Source organism: Polyodon spathula, chromosome 7 (genome assembly GCF_017654505.1).
Source record: "Polyodon spathula isolate WHYD16114869_AA chromosome 7, ASM1765450v1, whole genome shotgun sequence".
NCBI classification, from domain to species: domain Eukaryota; kingdom Metazoa; phylum Chordata; class Actinopteri; order Acipenseriformes; family Polyodontidae; genus Polyodon; species Polyodon spathula.
Window position 1 is genome coordinate 24548309 of NC_054540.1, and position 13321 is coordinate 24561629.

General features: G+C 36.6%; 1 protein-coding gene across 1 annotated transcript in view; it reads right to left on the reverse strand.

Moving 5' to 3' along the window:
- The window catches only part of LOC121318400 (ankyrin repeat and BTB/POZ domain-containing protein BTBD11-A-like), a 96032-nt gene that overhangs the window by 60024 nt on the left and 22687 nt on the right, over nucleotides 1-13321 (reverse strand). The window lies entirely within an intron of this gene.

Sequence of the window (13321 nt, forward strand, 5' to 3'; positions counted from 1 at the left end):
TTAAAACCGACATTGTTTTGATCTACTGCACTCGACCTAGTAGGGGAGTGGTTTGAGGTACGTCACCGCACTGACGCATTAAGGTCGGCCCAGGGCCTGCGTTGGGTTCACACATGCAGATAGGCCGACCTGAGGCGGCACTGGTACTTTAGACCACATCAAAAAGCTGGTCTAAATTTCACCCGGTCCAGGGCCGCCTTTTCATTTTTCGAGCGTTCACACATGGGATAAGGCGGCCCTGGGCCGGCCTAAACCGTAAGTATGAATGGGGTGTATGACTACCTCATAATTCAGAATGTAGGCATATTCCATGTGGACTCTCAGCCTCTCTACTCTGGCACGGTCCTGTCACTTTTTCCTCAGCAACATACGCAGAATTCATCCCTTCCTCACCAACTACACCACACAGCTCCTAGTTCAGGCCCTTGTACTGTCTGCCTTGACTATAGGAGGCTGTGTAGTTATAGGAGGCTCTGTGGTCCAGTGGTTAAAGAAACAGGCTTGTAATTAGGAGGTCCCTCGTTCAAATCCCAGCTCAGTCACTGACTCACTGTGTAACCCTGAGCAAGTAACTTAACCTCCTTGTGCTCTGTCTTTCAGGTGAGATGTTGTTGTAATTGACTCTGCAGCTGATGCATAGTTCACACACCTTAGTCTCGTATCGTGTAAAGCGCTTTGTGATGGTGGCCCACTATGAAAGACTCTATATAAAAAGAAAGATTATTATTATTACTGCAACTCCCTCCTGGCCGGCCTCCCTGCTTCAACTACCCATCCACTCCAGCACATCCAAACCTCTGCTGCTCACCTTGTCTTTTTCCTTGTTTCTGCCACCCTACTCTGCTGCTCCGCTCCCTCTACTGGCTCCCTATCACGCTAGCACCCAATTCAAAACTCTTGTACTTGCCTATCACTGTCTCGACCTTTCTGCACCCTCCTACCTCCAAACAATTATTTCCCCCTTCACCCCCTCTTGCCCCCGGGCTCCACAGCCCGCTCCTTCTCCACCCTTGCCCCTAGGTTGTGGAAAGACCTACTCATGGATATCAGGACTGCTCAGTTCCTGACCACCTTTTGGTGCCTCCTCAAGACAAACCTGTTCAGACAGCATCTGTAAACCTCACAACTCCCGACTATACTGGACTATATGGCAATCAACTGTAGCAGTACTTGCATCATCTTGTACTTGCACTTAACTGCGCCACACTTTGCTCTATTACTGCTCTCAATCATAATTACATTTTTTGTATGTAGTACTTGATTTTACTCTTAAAGTTAGCTGTATTCAGTGTTTTTGTAATCGCTCTTATATAAAAAGTGTTCTTATCCATTTATGGTACTTGCAACTTGCTCTTAATGGAATTTACTCTTATAACCAAATATTTAAGTTTAACTGCTTTAGTTGTAATCGCTCTCAAATGTAATTATTTACTGTATTTTCTCTCATTTGCATTTGCTCTTACTACTGATTTTATTGTATTTTATAACTGCTATTCTCTGTAATGTGATATTTTGTAATGTGGTACTTTGTAACAACCTGGATAAGGGCGTCTGCTAAGAAATAAATGAATAATAATCACGAATGCTGTGTATGATAGCTCCCCATTTGCTAGTATTGGATTAACATGCAAAAGGAAAGTTTAGCTGTCAGAATAACAGGGAGCTTTTGTTTAGGCCACTCATTTTAATAAAGGTTACAGATAAGTACAGTATATTCATTTTTGTAAGCCTCTTTATGAGGACTGTTCAGTGCCTAAGAGGCATTCAGACATTTAGATAGATAAGTATGACCAAGGATATTAAGATGCATAATCAAATCTATCTGTTACAAACCTGACATGACATATTTATCAAACAAGAAGCAGCAGCCTCCATCTCCCATTAAAAAAATGACTTATATATTTCAATTAAAGCATTGCAAAACAGCTCCATTTACTCCTCCCTGCAATGCACCTTTTCTTAACAGTCCATTACTTGATTAAAGCAGTAAAACACAAGAACTGTAAATCACCCTTTGGTATGAACACAAAATTACCCAAGTTTCCCAAGCAAGAAGAGGGTTCTGTTTGGTAATATTTCATATTGCCACTTTCTCCACCCGAGTCATTAAACCATTGGAGACATTTTGGACAGGAATTCAAATTAAAAAACGACCTGTCGGCTGGAAAGAATAAATAAGGAGTCTACTACCGTGAGTCAAAGTTTTCCAGCACTTTTCACAAACAGTTCCATCTTATAGTTGGAGAGAAACCAGCAGTAAAAGATGACAAATAATACAACAGAAAATCCAGTAGGTAGTTTCTAAACCAAACCTTATCTTTCTGCCATTGATGTTAATGTTACCCGCGTTCCATCACCTTGGAGATATCTGATGCTACTAGCTAGTTTGACTGATGCTGCTTCTGCAATAATTCGATCTACATGGACTGTCTGTGAACGACCAGTTACATTGTTTTAGACATTTGTTCCTGATGGAAAGGTTCACAGCAGAACAAGCCTCACAGGTCTACAGTGGCTTCCTCAGCTGTCAGCTCTGTAGAGTTGATCTTGTTATTGATTATTCAATAACTTACATTTTTCATGATTTATTTTCCTTTGTTATTGTTTTGTATTTTTCTTGTGCATAAATAGATCACATACAAAACAAATTAATGACTTATAAGCACAGACCTGGGACAAATATATCTGTATTTGATATTTTATTTGTAAACACCAATTATTTCAAGTAGTTGAAATATTAAAATACATATCCTCGAATATTAATTGCACACAAAGTCAAATATTATTTAAGTATCTGTAACTATATATATCTTCAACCATTCCCAAATAGTTAATGAATAAAAAACAAAAACCTAATTATTACCCTAAATGTATAATTATGTACCAAGTCTTGCAATTACCACATGGTGGTTGAGGAGGATTTCTAACGAGGAAAATACTAAACATGTTCAAAACATATGTCATTGATTTCAAAGATTTATCCACTGAAATAAAATAATCAAATATTTCAATTAATTTAGCAGATTAAATCTAATTGAAATAGAGCAGTCTCCAAAAGATAACTGAGTGGTTAACAAGGACAAGGCTTAACCTGATTAGAATGCAGGATAATAATTAGGCTACAATATGTTACAGTTACATATTTATAAAGAGTACTACTTTACTCATATTTAAATATTTTCAAATAATAACTGCTTTCCACAAATCATATTTAAATATTTTCAAATAATAGTTACAATCTGCAATCTGTATTTAATTATTTTCAATTATTTACAATTTGCATTTAATTTTTTTCAGTTAATAGTTACTTTTCACAAACCATATTTATAACTATATTTATCCCAGGTCTCCCAAGTCTGCTTATAAGTCAGTATTTTCATTCTGGAAACTAAAGCCCCTTTCACACTGGCATATTCTACCTGGGTCAGAACCTACCCGGGCAGGACCCGGTGTCATGCGGGTCGGGTACGCGATTTCACACTGCTTTTGATAAAGCAGGGTTGACCTGGGTGACAGACGCAAGTAAACAATATGCATATCACAAGCAGCTTGTTACAGACGCTTCTACCCAAGCTTCTCTGGATTGAACCGTCATCCCAAATGTTGATTAGAGAAAATGTTTCTTCATCCCTGCTGCAATCCGGCTCAAGGTGTTTCTCAATCAATGAAAATGTGGCTAAACAGAATAAACAGAAACGTTCCTTGCAGAAGTGAAACTTCAGCGTGGCTGTTTGTTATTGCGTCAGTTCATAAACAGCCGTCAAGTATTTTGTCCTGCTCAACCCAGGTCAAAGCATGTCAACCCACATCCTGAGGTGGGTCACTGGGTTAACCCAGGTACGACCCAGGTACGTTGTTTCACACTACCTGGGATTGTGACCCGGTTAACCAGAAAGCAGTGTGAAATCATGTAGCTGATCAGCATGACATCGGGTCTTGACTCAGTTAAGCTCTGACACAGGTAGGAGTGCCAGTGTGAAAGAGGCTTAAGTTTCCCTTGACAGTCTAGTTTGAATGTGGTATATCTTACAGTCTCAGGAAACAGATCCCACGAATACCACTATTTAAAATAGTGGAGGCCACTAAGTCAAAGGTTTTCCTTTTTTTACAATTGCAAAATAAACAGCAAGGAGAAGTACAGTACTTTTTGCATATAGATAAAAATGCATCTAGTACAGAATTTGACATGCTTTAGTCTGAAAATGTTTATAATCTCAAGAATAAAGTAGTCTCACACAACTATATGGAACTAAGAAAGATCACTTATGTAGTGGATTGTAACTCAGATATTTTTATTGTACGCTTTTTAAGCAAAAGCATGTTAGACCTATGGATATTTTCATGACATTTTTTTTTTTTTTTTTTTTTCAGATTTTCTCCAAGACACATAAAAAATGTGGCGTTTCAAATAAGCAGAGAGATGTCATACATCTGCATACCAAGAACAAAGTACAGTAAGCAGTGTGATCTAAATGCGATGTCTACACTCAAAGACAAAAGATTAATTCTGTAATCAAGCTGTGACTCTAATTAGTTAAATATATTTCAAATTAGGTCCACACATTACATAATTACTTGAGAAAACTAATTTACTGTAAAGTTAGAACTTGCTAATTCTAAAACTTTTTTTAGATCTCAAAGTCAACGTGTCGACTCGCTATGTCAGATGACTCAAAAAGCAACACAGTCGACTGTTTCTGGCAAATGATTCATAAGCTGTCCTACAACCACTGTGTTGCCGAAATATTAATTTAGGTGGCAGCATGCAAACTAAGGAAACATTTTGTCAGTTATTATCTGGCAGTTCTGCTCCATTGAAGCACATGTTCTTTGAGCTGCAGTCATACTATGGCTATCAAGCTAAGCCCCCTGCCTACGTGAAAGAAATTAGCTTGCAGATCATGGCTTAGCTAAATTGGTGCAAGTGATGATAAATTACTGTTATTAATTCTCTCAAATCATTCATGAATTCTGCCCGTTAACTGACATTTAGTAAAACAGTTATCAAGCACATCACACATTTTTACTTGACAGCGGTTCATAGTTTACATATTATTCTTCAATTTATAATTATGATCAGAATTTCAAAACCAAAATAACTTTTTTTCTCTTAACAGTCTGAGAACGTTGCATTAACAGTACTGTGCAAGAGATGGCTATAATAGTCTGCAATGCAATACGTACATGGCTGTGAATAAACATTATTGCAATAGTTTTCCTTTTCTGGATGTATTGCTTTCCTGGGGTTTGAGAGAGACAGTTCTTATCAATTTACATAGAACCACAATGAGCTTTATGTGAAGCCACGTATTACAGTCCAGTAAATTGTTCCAGTTTTGCACTGAATAAACACTGAGTTAATTAATCAAGCATAACAAAAGAATGCAAGTTATCCAAACGATAGGGACTATTATAATATTTTAATGAAAATGATGCATTTTAGTGCAGCACCATTAGCTTTATTTTGTGCTTAAATAAATGGTGATAATTTACAGTATATTATGTTATCATATCACCAGTCTGCACCAGGTTTTCAGCGCCTGCAACAATTATTACTATTTTGCTGGAGGTTGTAAAGTGGGAAATGTGTCAGCTGATAAGTATGACAAAAAACAAACAGAAACATATTGTACACTGTGCTACCTTGCAATAATACAGCCCCTTATACTACAGAACTGCTTATAAGATGGTATGGACATGGATGCCATTAACTCCACATTTGGCATTTCATTAACACTGGGATAATCAATATAAAGCAGAAAACAGTACAGCTGAATTACTTTCCACTACCGCAGAACTGCTAATCCTATCATATCAAAACCTAGCGGTCAGGCTGTGTCAGTCAGGGAGATCTCCACACAAATATGCAATTGTGAGCTCTTGTGAGCACTTTTGTTAATGAAAATAAAGAAAAACAAAACACTTTTTAATAAAATTAAAACAGAAAACAAAAGCCAAGCTCCCACTGGAGCAATAATAAGTGCAGGGCTTTCGCCCTGCCACAGCAACCTTTATCTTTGATGAACAGCCTTTCATTACTTTTTTGAAAAGTGTCATTATAAATGCTTACTGGTGTGATATCAGTGACCTTTATTCATAAATAAGACTGCCAATTTAAATTTTTTGTAACTGTAAACTACCTGCCTTTTGAGTTATATATGAAAATACCGGTACCGGTATAATAATTTAATATAAAACAAAAACCACCAAACAAAACCCAATATCTTTCAACTGGGCATTACAAAATATTTAATATTTACTATAGTACTAAGTAGTACAGAAAACACATTTCTATTAAGGTAGAAAAATTACTTAGATACATAAGGAAAAGTTATTTGCACATATGTGTTTCTGTGTTGTTTCTAAGTTGTAAACTAAACAGAGACGTTTACACATTTAAAGGTGGCAGGCTTATTCATAAATGTAATATTTCAAAATATACAAATAAAGGGTCAACCCAACTTATCCAAAAAAATGATATTAAATGCTTGAATGCTTTCAGAAAAGCAGTTTTGTCAAAAACACCCTGGTTAATAAGCAATATCTGTCACTTTCTTCAGTATCATTACCTTGGTCTGGCATCGTCTTACACTTGTGACAAACACATTCATCATTAATGGAAGGAGTGACCTGCAAGATGAGGGGAGTAAACACAGCAAGAAGTCCCACTAATGACTTCAATAACTTTTGGAGCAAGCTGGAACACTACAACACAAACAGTATCTGATGCAAACAGGAATGATAGAGCAAAACAACTCCACAAGGCTAAACTCTCAGCAGCTTGGCTAAGAACGGTTACAAAAGTACTCTATACTAGAAGCCCCTATGATTCAATTCTTAAATTTTAGAACATAAGAAAATTTACAAACAAAAGGATGCTGTTCGGCGCAATCTAAGCTTGTCCAGTTCCTAGAAGCTGACTGACCTCAAAACTTTGCCAAGTTTGGTCTTAAAAGTTTCCAAGTGATTCTGCCTAAACACATGACTAGGTGACACATTCCTTGTTATGTAGTTGAGGCAGAATCACTTGGATCCTTTATGAGCAGACTTTTGTTATATTTTCCACAGGTTATAATTGTATCTCTGAAAGCCAAGAGCAGCCTTGATTGTGAGCTCACAAGGTTTGGACAGCTAAGCAGATATCCTGGGAAACAAGATGCTGAAGGAAGTGGTGTTGGTGACTGAAAAATCCCCCTTCTCAGGCAAACTTAAAATCAAACACTCTTTCCTTGTTGGCTTTATCTGTTTCTTTTAGTGTTTCTGTTTTGCTCTCTATTATAAGAATATTTTACTCAGTCCCTTTGGTGGTCTTAATAGAGGAATTCCACTATATTAATATATCATGTACAAGTACTGCCAACATAACAATATTCACAACAGCTTTGTACCCCCGTTTCTGCAGAAACAGCACTGAACACAATGCAGACTTTATTAGGCTTCAATTGGTAGAGAAACTGAATGACATATAGTTGTGAAACTAAGAAATACAGGAAATAAACAGTTTATCAGAAACGTATAATGTAGTATACAATGACGTGTTCTAAATTTTAAGTTTTTCTTTTTTTCAAAGATAGCAGTATACATTTGCTAATTAATTCAAGGTTATGAGATCTAATGTTGAGGAAATGTACTTAACTTAAAATACTTTTTGTCTTCAATTGGAAGAATTGCCAAGCCTTTTGATCTTGAGTTGTTTTCTTATTGGTTTCAATAAAATAGGTACTATTACTATAAATGAAATCCTACACTAAAGCTTGGTAAATATATCTGTACATCAAAGACTGTATGTTATTTTAATGTTCACAGGTTCATATTTGAATGTAGCCTCCTCATGCATCTCAGTCCCCATAAGCATGTATCTGCTGCACACACACACGCATCCATAGACGTAAAGCACTGTATGTTGAAATATTTGAGTCGACCAGAAACTATGACAATTAAACTTGAAACAGTTGAGTTTGCAAGGTCATTAAAATTTATGGCTAAAGCCTGCATGATCCAATGTCTCTACTTCAGCTGGGTGTGTTGATGCAAAAAGCCACAATGACTTCATCTCTACATGAAAACCGAGGCACAACCAAGAATCTCAGCCGCAACGCAAATCTGTCAAAGCAACATGTCTGGCAGGTAACTTAATAACTAAGCTGTGAAGTGTATGGATGGCTGGGAACTTGCTGTCTAATTAACTTATGCAGCATTAGTGTGATCTAAACTGATTGAGGTAACACTACCAAATCTCCCCCCAAATTACTGAAACCACACAAACAAATTAGTCCCTCAAACAGAGCTTGTTTTATGAGATTTAAAGTCTGTGGAAGGATTTGTGGTGGCTTGTACCCGTCCCCCCCTTCAAACCTAGCAGCAGATATAATGAAGGGGAACTTTACCCCCATACATTACAAAAGCCACATGGATTGGCACATGATGTGATAAATATTCCTAGGAAATTGAAAAAAAAATCAGAAGGAGGGAGGACAAGCTGTCACAAACTCTTACAAAGAAAACCAAAATGCCCGTGAAATGGACTGATAAACTTCCATTGGGAGTAGCCAATAGAGTCCTTAAAGTCAGTGTAGCTCCAGGGGTCCGTTTGCTGTAGCCACAGTGCAGATTTCAGAACTGAGTCTAGATTAAATCAAGTATCTTACGCACTGCAGTATTGTTACATACCACCACTGGCCAGGGGTTACACAGAGTAAATCTGCTATAAATGTGGCGCAGATTGAAAGAACAGTCAATCCTGCCAGGATGAAAGGGAAAGTTCCCATTCTACACCAGCTTCCTTGGTTGGGGTCATCGCTAAGCTGGGCTCTTGTCAAAAATGGAATTAGTTATACAAAGGAAAGCTTATGTGAATTAACTCAAGGAAAACAACAGGATACTTGAACCATTACTTTAATCCTGACAGAGAAAACCACTTACAGGTGTTCAACTTAAAGAAGGTCAGCAGTTAAAATCCTGCATAGGGGGTCTGGATTGATGCCATATGCAAACAGTCTAGCATAGTGTATGTGAAGGAGGAGGGAGTCCAAGTTTCCGAAAAGTAACTTCAGCTTCCAGCATTTGGACAGGACTAAAAGAGTAATCTTGCCTTCTTAGTTTTAAAACTTCCTTTCTTATTATTTATTGTTTAATGGTAAACTGAACACCAGAAAAGGGGGTTTGTTTTCCGAAGTCTATTTTGCTTTCGTTATTAGAGCTGATTGATCTCAGTGAGTTTTGGACCACATTCAAACAGGAGAATCCTGAGGTTAAAGACTTTTAATGTGGTATATTAATCCTGTTCTTTCTGGTAAAACAAAGGTCAATGTTCTACCCTGCAAAATCAAGAATACATGCTGAAGATATAGGCCTTTTATGTCAATATTAACCTTCTCCATCTAAAAAAAAAAAAAAAACATTTAAAAAAACAGTATAGCATATTGCTAAATGGAAAATCTTTTTACAGGCTTAGTGTAACTAATAAGCCAGGTGCTGTAATTGCAGCGTAATTCCCAGGGCTCCATAATGGGACCAATTTTATCTAGCATATATATGCTTCCAATCGGCCAAATTTTTAGATGGTGTAAATTTCCATATTTATGCTTTTGATACTCAGATTTATCTGTGAACCACACCTGATATTGACTTGGCTGTTTCTGTGCTCAACAACTGTTTTGCTGACATTAAGCTCTGGATGAAACAGAATTTTCTGCAGCTCAGCAGCGACAAGACTGAAATGATGCTATTAGGAACCCTGCATCAACTGCGGAAATCCAGTTGTCAAAACATGACCATTAACGGGTGCTAACAGAGTTTTGTTCTAAAATGAGAAACTTGGGGGTCACTTTTGAGTCTAGCTTAACCTTTGAGCCGCATGTTAGGAATATTACCAAGTTTTCCTTTTTCCATCTAAAGAACATTGCTCGGCTGCGCTCTGTCTTGTCGCTGTCTGCTGCAGAAAAGCTTGTTCATGCGTTTGTATCCTCCAGGCTTGACTATTGTAATGCCTTACTTACTGGGGTGTCAAAGAATAACCTTCAAAAGCTCCAGTATGTTCAGAATTATGCTGCTAGGGTGCTGACGAGGTCTCGCTGCTGCTGACTTTTAAAGCCAATAGAGGTACCTCTCCCTCTTACATTTCTGAGTTAGTTACTCCCTGCACTCCTAGTCGTGCTTTGCGGTCCTCCGATGCCGGCCTTATGGTTGTTCCCCTGACTAAACTGCATACAGTGGGTGACACGGCTTTTTCCTCCTATGCTCCTAAGCTGTGGAACACACTTCCTTCTGAGATCCGTGATTCTGAGTCTCTGTCTATTTTTAAATCCTGTCTCAAAACTAATTTATTTAAATTGGCATTCTTATGACTTTTACTGTCATTGCATTTTTAATTCCAGCTGTTTTAATATATTTTGTATGTTTTATTTATTTATTTATTTATTTCTGGTTTCACTTTTGTTAAGCGCTTTGCGATATTTATTTATGAAAGGCGCAATATAAAATAAAGATTATTATTATTATTATTATTATTATTATTATTATTATTATTATTATTATTATTATTATTTTTATAAAACCACAAAACATGTTTTAGCACAGATGAGCCAAAGCAGCTGAAACATCTTAAAATAAAGATGGTAAAAGAAACCTTTATACCCAAGTTTACCAAAACATATTGACTGTTCAGTATTCGCACAATGTTATATGCAAGATCTCCTCTACATCCGAGAGGCTTTTTTAAGGCAGAAAAAAAAGCCATTAGCTTTCACCCAAAATATAAACCTTTTTCTCTGTGCTGAACTTCCGCAGAATGCCTGCTGGTTTGAGTCAGGATGTAATCTAAGGGTTTCCAATGACATCATAGCCCACCAGAGCATATCCCCAAGACTGATTTGTAATATAGTTTACAAGCCAACTATTATGGTTTATAATAAAGACCATTTAAAAATCAAGAATGGATAACTAGCTAATGAAAACTTTATTGAGCAAGATTTACAGAATTAATTGTCTGGATTGTACAGGGAGAAGCTACAGTAAACAGATAGCAGTTCTTGGATTCAGTGGGGGAATTATTGTCATGTCAGTACAGTAGCACGTTAGTGATAATGTTAACTTAAGTATGCTTTCTAAATGTGAAAACACTTGGCAAACTTAAATGAGCACTTAAACTCAAGTGTTGCTTTAGCAAATTGCAGTTAGCAAATTGGATTCCAGTTGAGATTCTTGCAATGTTGGTAAATGCAAAATTACCACGTATCGTGTTTTGTGTTAGTCAGTGTTTTTATCAGCACAGTATCTTTTTGTAGTTCTAGAGCTTTTGCTGTTTAGGGATTTTGTTGTTGTTGAGACAGTGGACAGGATTCATTAAAAATCATATGAAAGATGGAATATATTAATGTGTTTTGTTATAGTAATATTCAGGGATGAAGACACCTGAGCATACCTTTGGGCAGAACACTAGCTTTGCTTTTCGAGCCTAATTTGTGTTTGCAACATGTTTCCTGTCTCTTTCTCTATTTGAACAGCTTGTATAGATATGCAACTACAACACTGTAGAGGCTTGCTGAACCGCAAAGACTACATTCTTACAGGCTAACCTCACCCCTTGGAAAATGTGCAACTACTGATTCAGTGTATTTATATTTTAGAAACTGGCACTCCATACACCCAAGGCAAAAACATGTAGTGTGAGCCAGAACTGTGGTTCACTAATGCTGGCTGGAGAAAAAAATCAGAGCCATGTGGAACCTCTGGTAGTTAACTTGGGGGAAAAAAAAAAAAAAAAAAAAAAAAAAACAGCAATGTTGGTTCTTTATTGCAACCTGAACTGATTGACATTGCACCAGCCTTTTAATAGCAGACATTACATGGCAAACAACTTTGCCAAGCCATTGCTGGCTCACGAATCATGCTCTACTTAAACAACGTACAGGAAGTATTCTAGCCCACAGCATTCAGTACAGCAGGCCTGTGCTCTAATCACATCCCGTGGATCAGTAGATGCATTAAATCAATTTGCCTTCAAAGACTGTGCCTACTGTACTGAGCTCCGAAATTAGACAATTAGGTGGGAACTTGGACATTTTCTGTAGAGTACAGGTGGTTGTTAGTTAGCTAGTGAAATGTCTCAGCTGATGATGGGGCAAAACAATATCAAAATTATTTCAATAGGAAAAAACTGCAATAATTCACAGAAGGTAACTTGGAATCAGTAGTGGGAATGTCAAACAAGTTGGTCTGGGTACATATTATACATTTATAAAGGCTTAAGTTGGTGAATTTGATTTATTTTCTTGCAAATGTGGTATTAGGAAAAGAGAATATGTGAAACATTTTTGCTCCTCTCATGACATATCATTCTCATATATTACTATAGGGTAATATTGACTAGAGTGGAATTAACCAGCTGATTTAGTGTGGCCTATTTACACGCAAAAATGAACTAAATTTCTCTCTCTCTCTCTCTCTCTCTCTCTCTCTCTCTCTCTCTCTCTCTCTCTCTCTCTCTCTCTCTATATATATATATATATATATATATATATATATATATATATATATATATATATTTTTTTTTTAAATATTGTCTTTTAGTGTTTCTAAATTCAGCTCCACTGAGTGTTTAATAGTTGAATGTTTATGTTATAAATATAAATAATTAGTCAGAGTATCAGTTTATGTTTTTAATGTATTGCCACTCTCTTTAGGCAACTGTATGTTATGTTTTGAAATGAAATTCTAAGGGAATATTGTAACATGAATAGAGTCCAGGTTGTTTGTACCTTTAATTCCACTGTATCTATATTGAGAAAGCAGTAGGCTGAAGGCTCACTATTGTAGGTTAGAGGTCATGAAGAGAGCTTGTTAGAATTCATGAATCAATTAATCTGCTGACGAACTGCTTAACCAATTATAAAATAACTTGTGAAGCTCTAAAATATGCACACAAAGCGAATTTTCAAAAAGCTACTCTGTTTAAATAATACAATATCCCACAATGGCTTATCTGAATATCTCTCTTTTTCATTCGCTGTATTGTTCACTTTCTGAAATGTACCTGTAATCCTACTAAATCTTTATTTTATCTGCAAGTTTCTATTCTGCTAACTCTGAATGGTAAATAAGGAGACAAAATTGGAAATTATTTTTCTGTTTTGTTTAGAATTAGAGCGAAAATAAATTGGCAGAAGAATTCATCATATGCTTCTACTTCCCTTTCTAGCATAACACACACTGTTTTTCTTTTTGGTTAAACTCGAAAAACAAAAAAGGAAGTACTTTTTTTTCTCATATGCTGAACAGAACTGCTTACAGGAAATGTACCAAACAAATACAAAAGTAAACA